This window comes from Hemitrygon akajei, chromosome 11, assembly GCF_048418815.1.
Source record: "Hemitrygon akajei chromosome 11, sHemAka1.3, whole genome shotgun sequence".
In the NCBI taxonomy this organism is placed as follows: Eukaryota; Metazoa; Chordata; class Chondrichthyes; order Myliobatiformes; family Dasyatidae; genus Hemitrygon; species Hemitrygon akajei.
Genome location: NC_133134.1, coordinates 85,914,733 through 85,929,705, shown reverse-complemented (window position 1 = coordinate 85,929,705; position 14,973 = coordinate 85,914,733). Strand labels below are relative to the sequence as shown.

Sequence of the window (14,973 nt, the reverse complement as noted above, 5' to 3'; positions counted from 1 at the left end):
GTTATAGTTACGGGGGAGACTGACGGAGAGGGTTATAATCACGGGGGAGACTGACAGGGAGGGTTATAATGACGGGGGAGACTGACGGGGAGGGTTATAGTCACGGGGGAAACTGACGGGGAGGGTTATAGATACAGGGGGAGACTGACGGGGAGGGTTATAGTTACAGGGGGAGACTGACAGGGAGGGTTATAGTTACGGGGGGAGACTGACAGGGAAGGTTATAGTTACCTGGAGACTGACGGGGAGGATTATAGTTACGGGGGAGTCTGACGGGCAGGGTTATAGTTACAGGGGAGACTGATGAGGAGGGTTATAGTTTCGGGGAGACTGACGGGGGGGTTATAGTTACAGGGGGAGACTGACATGGAGGGTTATAGTTACGGGGGAGACTGACGGGGAGGGTTATAGTTACAGGGAGACTGACAGGGAGGGTTATAGTTACAGGGAGACTGACAGTGAGGGTTATAGTTACGGGGGAGATTGACGGGGAGGGTTATAGTTACAGGGGGAGACTGACGGGGAGGGTTATAGTTACAGGGAGACTGACGGGGAGGGTTATAGTTACAGGGAGACTGACGGGGAGGGTTATAGTTACAGGGGGAGACTGACGGGCTGGGTTATAGTTACAGGGGGAGGCTGATGTGGAGGGTTATAGTTACAGGGGGAGACTGACGGGGAGGGTTATAGTTACAGGGGGAGACTGACGGGGAGGGTTATAGTTACAGGGGGAGACTGACGGGGAGGGTTATAGTTACGGGGGAGACTGACGGGGAGGGTTATAGTTACGGGGGAGACTGACGGGGAGGGTTATAGTTACAGGGGGAGACTGACGGGGAGGGTTATAGTTACAGGGGGAGACTGACGGGCTGGGTTATAGTTACAGGGGGAGGCTGATGTGGAGGGTTATAGTTACAGGGGGAGACTGACGGGGAGGGTTATAGTTACAGGAGGAGACTGACGGGGAGGGTTATAGTTACAGGGGGAGACTGACGGGGAGGGTTATAGTTACGGGGGAGACTGACGGGGAGGGTTATAGTTACGGGGGAGACTGACGGGGACGGTTATAGTTACAGGGAGGGTTATAGTTACAGGGGGTGACTGACGGGCTGGGTTATAGTTACAGGGGGAGGCTGACGGGGAGAGTTATAGTTACAGGGGGAGACTGACGGGGAGGGTTATAGTTACAGGGAGACTGACGGGGAGGGTTATAGTTACAGGGGGAGACTGACGGGGAGGGTTATAGTTACAGGGGGAGACTGACGGGGAGGGTTATAGTTACAGGGGGAGACTGACGGGGAGGGTTATAGTTACGGGGGAGACTGACGGGGAGGGTTATAGTTACGGGGGAGACTGACGGGGACGGTTATAGTTACAGGGAGACTGACGGGGAGGGTTATAGTTACAGGGGGAGACTGACGGGAAGGGTTATAGTTACAGGGAGACTGACAGGGAGGGTTATAGTTACGGGGAGACTGACGGGGAGGGTTATAGTTACAGGGGGAGACTGACGGGGAGGGTTATAGTTACAGGGGGAGACTGACGGGGAGGGTTATAGTTACGGGGGAGACTGACGGGGAGGGTTATAGTTACAGGGGGAGACTGACGGGGAGGGTTATAGTTACGGGGGAGACTGACGAGGACGGTTATAGTTACAGGGAGACTGACGGGGAGGGTTATAGTTACAGGGGGAGACTGACGGGGAGGGTTATAGTTACAGGGGGAGGCTGACGGGGAGAGTTATAGTTACAGTGGGAGACTGACGGGGAGGGTTATAGTTACGGGGAGACTGACGGGGAGGGTTATAGTTACGGGGAGACTGACGGGTAGGGTTATAGTTACGGGGGAGACCGACGGGGAGGGTTATAGTTACGGGGAGACTGACAGGGAGGGTTATAGTTACGGGGGAGACTGACGGGGAGGGTTATAGTTACAGGGGGAGACTGACGGGGAGGGTTATAGTTACGGGGGAGACTGACGGGGACGGTTATAGTTACAGGGAGACTGACGGGGAGGGTTATAGTTACAGGGGGAGACTGACGGGCTGGGTTATAGTTACAGGGGGAGACTGACGGGGAGGGTTATAGTTACAGGGGGAGACTGACGGGGAGAGTTATAGTTACAGGGGGAGACTGACGGGGAGGGTTATAGTTACAGGGAGACTGACGGGGAGGGTTATAGTTACAGGGGGAGACTGACGGGGAGGGTTATAGTTACAGGGGGAGACTGACGGGGAGGGTTATAGTTACAGGGGGAGACTGACGGGGAGGGTTGTAGTTACGGGGGAGACTGACGGGGAGGGTTATAGTTACGGGGGAGACTGACGGGGACGGTTATAGTTACGGGGGAGACTGACGGGGAGGGTTATAGTTACAGGGGGAGACTGACGGGAAGGGTTATAGTTACAGGGAGACTGACAGGGAGGGTTATAGTTACGGGGAGACTGACGGGGAGGGTTATAGTTACAGGGGGAGACTGACGGGGAGGGTTATAGTTACAGGGGGAGACTGACGGGGAGGGTTATAGTTACGGGGGAGACTGACGGGGAGGGTTATAGTTACAGGGGGAGACTGACGGGGAGGGTTATAGTTACGGGGGAGACTGACGCGGACGGTTATAGTTACAGGGAGACTGACGGGGAGGGTTATAGTTACAGGGGGAGACTGACGGGGAGGGTTATAGTTACAGGGGGAGGCTGACGGGGAGAGTTATAGTTACAGTGGGAGACTGACGGGGAGGGTTATAGTTACGGGGAGACTGACGGGGAGGGTTATAGTTACGGGGAGACTGACGGGGAGGGTTATAGTTACAGGGGGAGACCGACTGGGAGGGTTACAGTTATGGGGAGACTGATGGGGAGGGTTATAGTTACGGGGGAGACTGACGGGGAGGGTTATAGTTACAGGGGGAGACTGACGGGGAGGGTTATAGTTACAGGGGAGACTGACGGGGAGGGTTATTGTTACAGGGGAGACTAACGGGGAGGGTTATAGTTACGGGGGAGACTGACGGGGAGGGTTATAGTTACGGGGAGACTGACAGGGAGGGTTATAGTTACGGGGGAGACTGACGGGGAGGGTTATAGTTACAGGGGGAGACTGACGGGGAGGGTTATAGTTACGGGGGAGACTGACGGGGACGGTTATAGTTACAGGGAGACTGACGGGGAGGGTTATAGTTACAGGGGGAGACTGACGGGCTGGGTTATAGTTACAGGGGGAGACTGACGGGGAGGGTTATAGTTACAGGGGGAGACTGACGGGGAGGGTTATAGTTACAGGGGGAGACTGACGGGGAGGGTTATAGTTACAGGGGGAGACTGACGGGGAGGGTTATAGTTACGGGGGAGACTGACGGGGAGGGTTATAGTTACGGGGGAGACTGACGGGGACGGTTATAGTTACAGGGAGACTGACGGGGAGGGTTATAGTTACAGGGGGAGACTGACGGGCTGGGTTATAGTTACAGGGGGAGGCTGACGGGGAGAGTTATAGTTACAGGGGGAGACTGACGGGGAGGGTTATAGTTACAGGGGGAGACTGACGGGGAGGGTTATAGTTAGGGGGAGACTGACGGGGAGGGTTATAGTTACGGGGAGACTGACGGGGAGGGTTATAGTTACAGGGGGAGGCTGACGGGGTGGGTTATAGTTAGGGGGAGACTGACGGGGAGGGTTATAGTTACGGGGAGACTGACGGGGAGGGTTATAGTTACAGGGGGAGACCGACAGGGAGGGTTACAGTTACGGGGAGACTGACGGGGACGGTTATAGTTACGGGGGAGACTGACGGGGAGGGTTATAGTTACAGGGGGAGACTGACGGGGAGGGTTATAGTCACGGGGGAGACTGACGGGTATGGCTATAGTTAGGGGGAGACTGACGGGGAGGGTTATAGTTACAGGGGGAGACTGACGGGGTGGTTTATAGTTACGGGGGAGACTGACGGGGACGGTTATAGTTACAGGGAGACTGACGGGGAGGGTTATAGTTACAGGAGGAGACTGATGTGGAGGGTTATAGTCACGGTGAGTCTGACGGGCAGGGTTATAGTTACGGGGGAGACTGACGGGGGGTTATAGTTACGGGGAGACTACGGGGGGGTTATAGTTACAGGGGAAACTGACGGTGTGGGTTATAGTTACGGGGGGAGACTGACGAGGAGGGTTATAGTTACGGGGAGACTGACGGGGAGGGTTATAGTTACGGGGAGACTGACTGGGAGGGTTATAATCACGGGGGAGACTGACAGGGAGGGTAATAATTACGGGGGAGACTTACGGGTAGGGTTATAGTAACGGGGGATCCTGACGAGGAGGGTTATAGTTACAGGGAAACTGACGGGGAGGGTTATAGTTACAGGGTGACTGATGGGGAGGGTTATATTTACAGGGAGACTGACGGGGAGGGTTATAGTTACAGAGGGAGACTGACAGGGAGGGTTATAGTTACAGGGAGACTGACGAGGAGGGTTATAGTTACAGGGTGACTGACGGGGAGGGTTATAGTTACAGAGGGAGACTGACAGGGAGGGTTATAGTTACGGGGAGACTGACGTGGTGGGTTATAGTTACAGGGAGACTGACGAGGACGGTTATAGTTACAGGGAGACTGATTGGGAGGCTTATAGTTACAGGGGAAGGGTATAGTTACTCTATTTCAGTCCTCTCATAATTTTGAAAGAAGTGACCAATTTAATGATATCCTTTTTACATGATTCAATAAAGTAAAATAGTTTTGTTTATACAGGTTTTTGCAATTGTTAGCGACTGTTATACCCAAATAACTAAATTGATTCCTTACAATTTTAAAAAGGGGGATTAGTTTTAATTGATATCAAATTATTTAAATGAAATAATTCACTCTTTTGTAGCATACACACAAAACGCTGGTGTCTCGGACCGAAACGTCGACACACTTCTCCCTATAGATGCTGCCTGGCCTGCTGCGTTCCACCAGCATTTTGTGTGTGTGTTGCTTGAATTTCCAGCACCTGCAGATTTCCTCGTGTTTGCACTCTTATTTAGGTTCAATTTATATCCTGAAAACTGGCTAAAACGGTAGAGTAAAGAAAGTAGGCAAGGTTCCGAGGTCTCAACGTTAGAGATAAACAGCAATATATCATCAGCTTAAAGTGAAATTTTGTGAGTAATACCCCTCCTTAAAACGCCGCAGATATCATTAGATTTTTATATCTCTTTCAGGCCTCCCCTCAGCCTCCGGCGCTCCAGAGAAAACAACCCAAGTTTGTGCAGCCTCTCCTCACAGCTCATGCCCTGTAATCCAGGCAGCATCCTGGATTAGAGGAAAGGCAAGAGGGAAGAGGGAACACAAGGACTGAATCTGAATCTCTTTTGCACCCTCTTCAAAGCCCAGCACATCTTTCCTGCAATGAGGCGATCAGAACTGCACACAATACTCCAGATGTGGCTTAAACAACTGCAACACGACTTCCTGACCGTGACGCTCGGCACCCTGACCAACCAGGGCAAGTTGTCCACCTGTGCGACCTCCTGGCTCCCGCCATTAACTGTCCCTTTACATCTGACCTCCTCTCACTTGCCCAGATTAAACTGCATCTGCTGATTATCTGCCCACATTTCAAACCGTCCCTTGACAGCTTTCTTCACTGGCCACAACTCACCCGCTTTTTTGGTCATCTGCCAAGTTGTGGAGACCGACCATGTTGCAACCTAGCTGTCAAAGTTGACATGCAGGCCAGGGCGGTCCGACATGGAGATAAGCAGCTGAATCTGAAGGAGCAGCACAGACCGATAGTTTGGCACCAACGGCGGCACAGGAATTGCCCGTCAGTGTTGAAGACAACACAGGACCAGTTTAGGGGCTCCAGCTCCGGATCTTTCCTCCCGGTTTACTCCGAAGCCCTCCCCACGTGTGAGTCTGGCCGCAAGACCCCACAGGTTTGAGATCAGAGCTTTCCCTCTTCTCAATAAGCTCCATGCACGGCTGACCCGCCCGCCATTTTTCTGTATAAAATCACACACAGAGGTCCCAGCACTGACCCCTGTGGAACACCACTGGCCATGGACCCCCAGCTGGAATAATGACCCCCCCACCTCTCCACCCTTGTTCTGGTCAGCAGAGGTAGAGGCCCTTCTGCCCACCACGAGTGAACTATCCTTGTAGAGCAACTCTGGCCCTAACCCAGCATTATTCCTTCTCGACTCACTTCTGAGAATGGTCGGTTCAGTTACCCCCCCCCCCCCCACTGCTGATCCGTATAAACCCCTGGTCCTGGGGCATTAGTAACAGGACAGTCTTCTCTCCCCCCCAGCCCGGTCCAAACCCAACCTCCGGCTAATCGCAGATCTCAGCCCAGCCACCCCTCTCCCTATGCAAGTCATCTCCCTCCCGCTCCTCATCCCCCATCATTTCCCTTTCCCTCTTCGAGAACATGAGGGGCACAAGAACAGGAGAGGGCCACTTGGGGGGTGGTCTTCCCTTCCCTCAATATAATCACCTCTGATCTACCTCAGCCCTCATCTCGTCTTCTGACCTAGTCCCTCATCATAGTCAAACGCCCCCCCCCCAAAAAAAAATCTGCTGGAGAAACCAAATACAGGGAATCAAGCCAAAATGAACCCTTTGAGAGGCAGTGCCTCAAAAAGGGGGCATAAATCACCACAGACCCTCACCATTCGGGAGACGCCCTCTTCCCGTTACTAACATCGGGGAGGAGGCACAGGAGCCCGCAGACTCACACTCAACAATGACATTACTGTTCTGGCAGAATCTCGTTCGGCGATGAGGAGGATCAGGGGGCTGAGTGGTGCCACAACATCAACCTCACACTCAACGTCAGTAAGGCCAAGGAGCTGATTGTGGACACCGGCCCTCGTTGGGGGTGGGAGGAGGGGGTCAGTGGTGGAAAGGGTGAGCAGCTTCAAGTTCCCGGGCATCAACATCCCAGAGGATCTACCCTGGGCAATCACGAAGAGGGCTGTACGCCATTAGGAGTTTGAAGAGATTTGGTACGTCACTAAGGGCTCCTGCAGATTTTCAAAGATGGAGAGCATTCTGACCGGGTGTATCACAGTGCTCAGGATCACAAGGGGCTGTGGACCCAGTCAGCTCCACCACAGGCACAGCCCTCCCCACCAGCGAGAACACCCTCAAAAGGCAGCATCCATCACCGGATACCCTCACCCCCGGGCCATTGCCTCTTCTCACTACAACCTCGGGGAGCGGCCACAGGAGCCTCAACTAATCGATTCCTCCACTCCGCCATCAGATTCCTGAACGGTCCACAGACCCGTGAACACCGCCTCGCTATCCCTCTTATTTGCCACTTCTAGTCATTTTTACGCCTGGCGCGGAACTGCTGGCGTAAAACAACACATAGTGCGGTAGGAAGAATAAACCTGATTTGGAACATCGACAAATCCTTCCCCCCTCCCACAGACGCTGCCCGACCCGATGTGTCCGCAGTCTCTTGGTGTCCCCGATCTTTCTACATTACCACACCCCTCATCTTTAAATAACCCCAGTGATCCAGCCCCCCCCACAACAACACCAGGTGGAGAATTAATACCAGAGATTTGCCACCTCCCAACTCTCAGAGAGTTTGAGGTAGAGATGGTTACAATTATGCTTAAAAGACGTTTAGGTAGCTAGATTAGGAATGCTTTTGAGAGGAATGTAGGCCAAACCTGAGCAAATGGGACTAGCTCAGATGGGCATCTCGGGCAGCATGGATTAGATGGGCCGAAGGGTCGCTTCCATGCTGTAAGACTCCAACAGATGGCAAGTTGCTCCCTCCAGGTCTTGAAATTTGGCCCCAAACTGCCACTGGTGGAAATCTCTCAACATCTCCACTCGGGATGTGAGATGTTTCAAATATGATCTGAATAATAGACCCCAGTCTGCCCAGCTTCCCTCGCTAGGAGCTCTCTCTCACCGTCCCCTTCCCCCATTCCCCTTTCTCCGGTCCCCATTCACCTCTCACCTCCTCTCTCTCCCCCTCTCTCTGTCTCTGTCCGACGCTGCAATCGACACCAAACTTCTGCGGCCAAGACCGATCGGAATGCAGCAGCGTCTGCGAGGGGAAGGGAAGGGGAAGAGCGAGCCCTTGCACAGCAGCCGGCCGGCCGGCCGGCCACGCAACGCATCTTGGCAGAGACAGAGCGAGTGAGCAAACCTCTCCAGTTTGATGCAACAATTTTCTTTGAAATGCAATCGCCGGCTCTCACCTTTCCCTGTGCATCGAATGCAAGTTGCAGTTCAGTTTTGCAGGTAACCTGCCCTTTCTTCTCCAGGACGATCCTCTTCTGCCCCGTTACCCCACCTCCCCCTCCCTCCCTCACTCACTCCCGTCCATGCCCTCAGCGCCGCTCCATTTGATAGCAGGTTCTTGTTTGTCACGGTCCCCGGGGCAGCCTGTCAATCACCCGCGGCGCAGTGACGTCACACGCACGGGCCCCGCTCTGGGGAGAGAGACGGACGTAAGGGTGGGAGGTGGTGGGGTATGAAGCGGGGCGGATGTGGCTGTCGCCAAGTTTGTGCGGGGCAACTGGCTCCTTAAAGGGGCCACGCTGACAAGGTATGCAAGGGAAATACCCCACACACTATCGCTGGCTCCCCTGAATTTGACGGACTAAACAGTCTATTTAGTAAAATTACATACAATAGATGCAGCGAGGAGCGCGAAACAACAGAATGGAGCACAGATTGTAATGCCATCTAAAGTTCAAAGTAAATTTATTATCAAAGTACATATATGTCACCATATACAACCCTGAGATTCATTTTCTTCTCAATGAATCCATAATAGAATAATAACCATAATAGAATCATAGAAAGACCACAGCATCAACTTGGGCATTCAACCAGTGTGCAAAAGACAAAAAGAAATAATAAGTAAATAAATAACAAATATGGAGAACATGAGATGAAGAGATGTTGAAGGTTGTGGGGGCTTTTAAATGATAGAACAAGTGACATTGAGTGAAGTTATCCCCTTTGGTTCACAAGCCTGATGGCTGAGGGGTAATATATGTTAAGATATAATATATGGCCAGCTGAAGTTCAAAGTTGATTCCAGGTCAGTGCTGCCAACTAAGGTGACACTAAGCGACCCCTACAGAATTCTCCGTAACTTCCGCCATCTCCAGCGGGATCCCACCCACTTCCTGCTTTCCGCAGGGATCGCTCCCTACGCGACTCCCTTGTCCATTTGTCCCTCCCCACTGACCTCCCTCCTGGCACTTACCCTTGTAAGCGGAACAAGTGCTACACCTGCCCTTACACTTCCTCCCTCACCACCATTCAGGGCCCCAGACAGTCCTTCCAGGTGAGGCGACACTTCACCTGTGTGTCGGCTGGTGTGGTATACTGTGTCCGGTGCTCCCCGTGTGGCTTCCTGTATATCAGAGAGACCCGACGTAGACTGGGAGACTGCTTCACCGAGCACCTATGCTCTGTCTGCCAGAAAAAGTGGGATCTCCTACTGGCCATCCATTTTAATTCCACTTCCCATTCCCATTCCAACATGTCAGTCCATGGCCTCCTCGACCGAGGCCACACTCAGGTTGGAGGAGCAACACCACGTATTCCGTCTGGGTAGCCTCCAACCTGCTGGCATGAACATTGATTTCTCGAATTTCCGGTGATGTCCCCCCCCCCCCCCACTTCCCCATTCCCATTTCCCTCTCTCACCTTCTGACCTGCCCTTCGCCTCCCTCTAGTGCTCCTCCCCCCCTCCCTTTCTTCCACGGCCTTCTGTCCTCCCCTATAAAACTCTCCCTTCTCCAGTTCCTTATCCCTTTCACCAATCAGCTTCCCAACTCTTTCCCTCACTCCTCCACCTCTCCCGGTTTCACCTACCACTTCTTCCTCCCCTCCCTCCTCCTCCATACCCTGACTTCTCATCATTTTTCTCCCGTCCTGATGAAGGGTCTCGGCCCGAAACTCTTTTCCAGGGATGCTGCCTGGCCCGCTGAGTTCCACCAGCGTTTGGAGTGTGTCTATCAAATGACAGATCAGACCTGATGGGCCGGATGGCCTGATCCTGCTCTGAGTACGTATTATGGTCTTCTGGTCTACACCCACGAACGACTCTCTCAATCAGGATCAGGTTGAATATCACTGACAATATGTCCCTTCCCTTTCTTAACGCTATTTCAGACGTGGTTGCGCTGTGGCGAGCGGGAGCGTGGGGCATAGGAACCAGGAGAGGAGACGCCAGCCGGTGATCCGCTCCGGCCCTCGCCAATCTCACTGATCAAGGGGAGATGATGGCAGGTTCGGAGGGCGAGCGAGCGGTGAGGAGCCGGGGTTTCTGCATTCCGGACTCTACCATCTGGTTCTGTTTGCTCCCGAATCGGGTCGGCCTGCAGATTGAGCCGTGAGCTGAGCAGAAAATCCCTTTTCATCTTCCGTTTCATAGTCAGTGTTTTTGTTGTTGCAATTAGCGCGATTATCTTTAGCGTGGGGGGGGGTTGATGTGTTTTTGTGTGTAGGGGAGGGGGTTTGACATTATTTTTGTGTGTACGGGAGGGGGGTTGATGTGTTTTAGTTTGTGGGGGGTTGACAATTTTATGTGTAGGGGAGGGGGGGTGATGTGTTTTTGTGTGTAGGGGAGGGGTTTGACATTATTTTTGTGTGTACGGGAGGGGGGTTGATTTTTTTTTACTTTGAACTGGTTGACTGGTTCTTTGGTGGCTGTCTGTGGGAAGACGAATCTCAAGGTTTATACTGCATACATACTTCGATAATAAATGTACTTTGAATCTTGAATCTGTCGCGAAATTTGTTGTCTTGCAGCTGCAGTACATTTAATTTTTTTAAACTATAAACTACAGTAAGAAATATGTAAATATGTAAAAATTAAATATGTCGTGCAAAAGGAGAGAAAAAAATAGTGAGGTAGTGTTCATGCAGAGGGTAAACATTGTGTGTGTCTTCAGGCTCCTGGATGCGAGGAAGCCATGTCCTGGGAGAAGGGGGTCCTTAATGATGGATGCTGCCTTTCTGAGGAAGTGAGGGATCCTCAGAGGCCCGGGTTTTGGAGCTTGTGGATTAGAATGATTGCGTTGAACACTGAGCTATAGTCAGTAAACAGCGGCCTGACGTAGGTATTACTGTTGTCCAGCTGATCCAAGGCAGAGTGGAGAGCCAGGGAGATTCCATCTGCTGTGGACCTCTTGTGGCAATAGGCAAAGATTGCAGTGGGTTCAGGCCCTGGCTTAGACAGGAGCTGATTCTGGCCCTAACCAACTTGTCAGAGTGGTTCAGAACAGTAGATGTGAGGGCCACCGGGTGATAATCGTTGGGGCAGCTCACCCCGCTCTTCTTGGTACGATTGTCGCCCTTTCGAAGCCGGTGGGAACCTCCGACCTCAGCCGCGAGAGATCGACGATGCCCTTGAACGCTCCCTCGTTGGGTGGCTCAGGTTTTCAGAGCCCTACCAGGTCCACCATCAGGGCCTGGCGCCTTGTGAAGGTTCACCTTCTTGAAAGATGTTCTGACGTTGGAGCTGACGGGGTCACCGGATGCTGCAGGGATTCACACAGGGGTAGTTTCTCAAAGTGAGCATGAAAGAACGCCGAGCTCACCTGGGAGTGAAGCTTCACTCCCGTTCATGATGTGAGGTTTCACCCTGTAGGAACGATAGCAGGGCACGCAGATACAGTGGCCTCGCTGGGTCCAAACAAAGATGCAGTTCGTCATCTCTTATCAACATCTTTTTCATAGTTGCTAGCTATCAGGAACATCAAGTAATTCAGGCCCATCCCACGAGCGAGCAGCTGGACAGTGGAGTTGGTCTTGTGCCCGTGTTACAGTCATCTGGGGAAGAGGAATACCAGTCTGCTTCGCTGATTCATTGGCAGTGGGAGCTGCCGTGGAATCATCTGTTGCAGTCACACACGAGGGAGACGCCAGGGCTGGCTGTGTACACTGGGCTGGGGGATGGCCCCTCCTGTCAGGGCTGCACTCCCCTGTTCACCCCAGAAAAGAAGCTGCATTGCCTCTGTCTGCAGCTCCACTCTGCGATTTCAGGAACTGCTGCAAGCTGTATGAAAGCTGGATCCAGGCCAACGTCCATACACCAGCAATCTACTGGCGTGACACTCGGACCAGGGAACACTGCTATTATTACTGCAAACTCCGCTATCATAATTACAGATATGTGCTATCTCTCTAGTGTGTGTGTGTGTGTGTGTGTGTGTGTGTGTGTGTGTGTGTGTGTGTGTGTGTGTGTGTGTGTGTGTGTGTGTGTGTGTGTGTGTGTGTGTGTGTGTGTGTTATTGTGTCTGGACTGTGTCTGTCTGTACTGTGTGCATGTCTGTGTGTCTGTCTGTGTCTGCTGTCTGTGTATCTGTCAGTGCTCTGTGTGTGATTTTTGTCTGTGTCTGTGCTGTGTGAGTCTGTCTGTGTGTATGTGTGTGTGGCTGTGTGCATTGTCTTTCTGTCTGTGCCATGTTAGTGTCTGTCTATGCTGTATGTGTCTGTGTGTGTGTGTGTGTGTGTGTGTGTGTGTGTGTGTGTGAGTGTGTGTGTGTGTGTGTGTGTGTGTGTGTGTGTCTGTCTGTGTGTGTGTGTGTGTGTGTGTGTGTGTGTGTGTGTGTGTGTGTGTGTGTCTGTCTGTGTGTGTGTGTGTGTGTGTGTGTGTGTGTGTGTGTGAGTGTGTGTGTGTGTGTGTGAGTGTGTGTGTGAGTGTGTGTGTGTCTGTGAGTGAGTGTGTGTTTTGCATCTTGGCCCCAGCGGAATACTTTCGTTTGGCTGTATTCCTGGGTATGGTTGAATGACAATTGAACTTGAACTTGAGGAGGGAATGGCCGGCGACCCCTGTCAGAGGTGAACTGTATCTGACTGTGTCACAAGAGACTCTTCAGACGCTGGAAATCCAGAGCATCACGCAGAAAGTGCAGGACGGTGGGAGTGAATAGGAAGGGGTGGGGTCCATTGGGAGTGAATGGGAAGGGGTGGGGTCCCATTGGGAGTGTGGACGGTGGGAGTGAATGGGAAGGGGTGGGGTCCATTGGGAGTGTGGATAGTGGGAGTGAATGGGAAGGGGTGGGGTCCATTGGGAGTGTGGACGGTGGGAGTGAATGGGAAGGGGTGGGGTCCATTGGGAGTGTGGATAGTGGGAGTGAATGGGAAGGGGTGGGGTCCATTGGGAGTGTGGACGGTGGGAGTGAATGGGAAGGGGTGTGGTCCCATTGGGAGTGTGGACGGTGGGAGTGAATGGGAAGGGGTGGGTCCCATTGGGAGTGTGGATGGTGGGAGTGAATGGGAAGGGGTGGGTCCATTGGGAGTGTGGACGGTGGGAGTGAATGGGAAGGGGTGGGTCCATTGGGAGTGTGGACGGTGGGAGTGAATGGGAAGGGGTGGGGTCCATTGGGAGTGTGGACTGTGGGAGTGAATGGGAAGGGGTGGGGTCCATTGGGAGTGTGGACGGTGGGAGTGAATGGGAAGGGGTGGGGTCCATTGGGAATGTGGACTGTGGGAGTGAATGGGAAGGGGTGGGGTCCATTGGGAGTGAATGGGAAGGTGTGGGGTCCCATTGGGAGTGTGGACAGTGGGAGTGAATGGGAAGGGGTGGGGTCCCATTGGGAGTGTGGACGGTGGGAGTGAATGGGAAGGGGTGGAGTCCATTGGGAGTGTGGACGGTGGGAGTGAACGGGAAGGGGTGGGGTCCCATTGGGAGTGTGGACGGTGGGAGTGAATGGGAAGGGGTGGGGTCCCATTCGGCGTGTGGACGGTGGGAGTGAATGGGAAGGGGTGGGGTCCATTGGGAATGTGGACTGTGGGAGTGAATGGGAAGGGGTGGGGTCCCATTGGGAGTGTGGACAGTGGGAGTGAATGGGAAGGGGTGGGGTCCCATTGGGAGTGTGGACAGTGGGAGTGAATGGGAAGGGGTGTGGTCCCATTGGGAGTGCGGACAGTGGGAGTGAATGGGAAGGGGTGGGGTTCATTGGGAGTGAATGGGAAGGGGTGGTGTCCATTGGGAGTGTTCACGGTGGGAGTGAATGGGAAGGGGTGGGGTTCATTGGGAGTGAATGGGAAGGGGTGGGGTTCATTGGGAGTGAATGGGAAGGGGTGGTGTCCATTGGGAGTGTTCACGGTGGGAGTGAATGGGAAGGGGTGGGGTTCATTGGGAGTGTGGACGGTGGGAGTGAATGGGAAGGGGTGGGGTCCATTGGGAGTGTGGACGGTGGGAGTGAATGGGAAGGGGTGGGGTCCCATTGGGAGTGTGGACAGTGGGAGTGAATGGGAAGGGGTGGGGTCCCATTGGGAGTGTGGACGGTGGGAGTGAATGGGAAGGGGTGGGGTCCATTGGGAGTGTGGACGGTGGGAGTGAATGGGAAGGGGTGGGGTCCCATTGGGAGTGTGGACAGTGGGAGTGAATGGGAAGGGGTGGGGTCCCATTGGGAGTGTGGACAGTGGGAGTGAATGGGAAGGGGTGGGGTCCCATTGGGAGTGTGGACAGTGGGAGTGAATGGGAAGGGGTGGGTTCCATTGGGAGTGAATGGGAAGGGGTGGGGTTCATTGGGAGTGTGGACGGTGGGAGTGAATGGGAAGGGGTGGGGTCCATTGGGAGTGTGGACGGTGGGAGTGAACGGGAAGGGGTGGGGTCCATTGGGAGTGTGGACGCTGGGAGTGCAGAGGATGTGAATTGTAAAGAAGGTGGGAGCGTGGGACAGAATAGTGAATAGGTGGATAGAAAGGAGGGAGGAGAAGCATGCGAAAGATGGGTGGAAGGAAAGAGTGAGGTGGCTGGAGGGACGGGAAGGGAAGTAGGAGAGGCCAAGGGGGAATAGGTTGAGGGGAGAATGAGAGAAAGGTATTGGAAGTAGGGAGAGGGATTAGAGGAAGGGAGGGAGGGAAGGTGAAGTCTCCGAGGGAGGGAACAATTCTGATCAGGTATTTGTGCAGACACGTTGCTGACTGTAACTCCCTCCCAGGGAGGGATCTCCACATGCAGCCTCCATCCCAGCCACCCCTCCTCACTC

General features: G+C 53.5%; 1 long non-coding RNA gene across 1 annotated transcript; it reads left to right on the top strand.

Annotated features, from left to right (window-relative positions):
• Positions 1–7,983: 7,983 nt before the first annotated feature.
• On the top strand, positions 7,984–10,448 carry LOC140735131 (uncharacterized). The gene is made up of 3 exons (XR_012100700.1): positions 7,984–8,251; positions 9,937–10,034; positions 10,142–10,448. It is a non-coding gene; the product is annotated as an uncharacterized lncRNA (long non-coding RNA).
• The last annotated feature ends 4,525 nt before the right edge of the window (positions 10,449–14,973 follow it).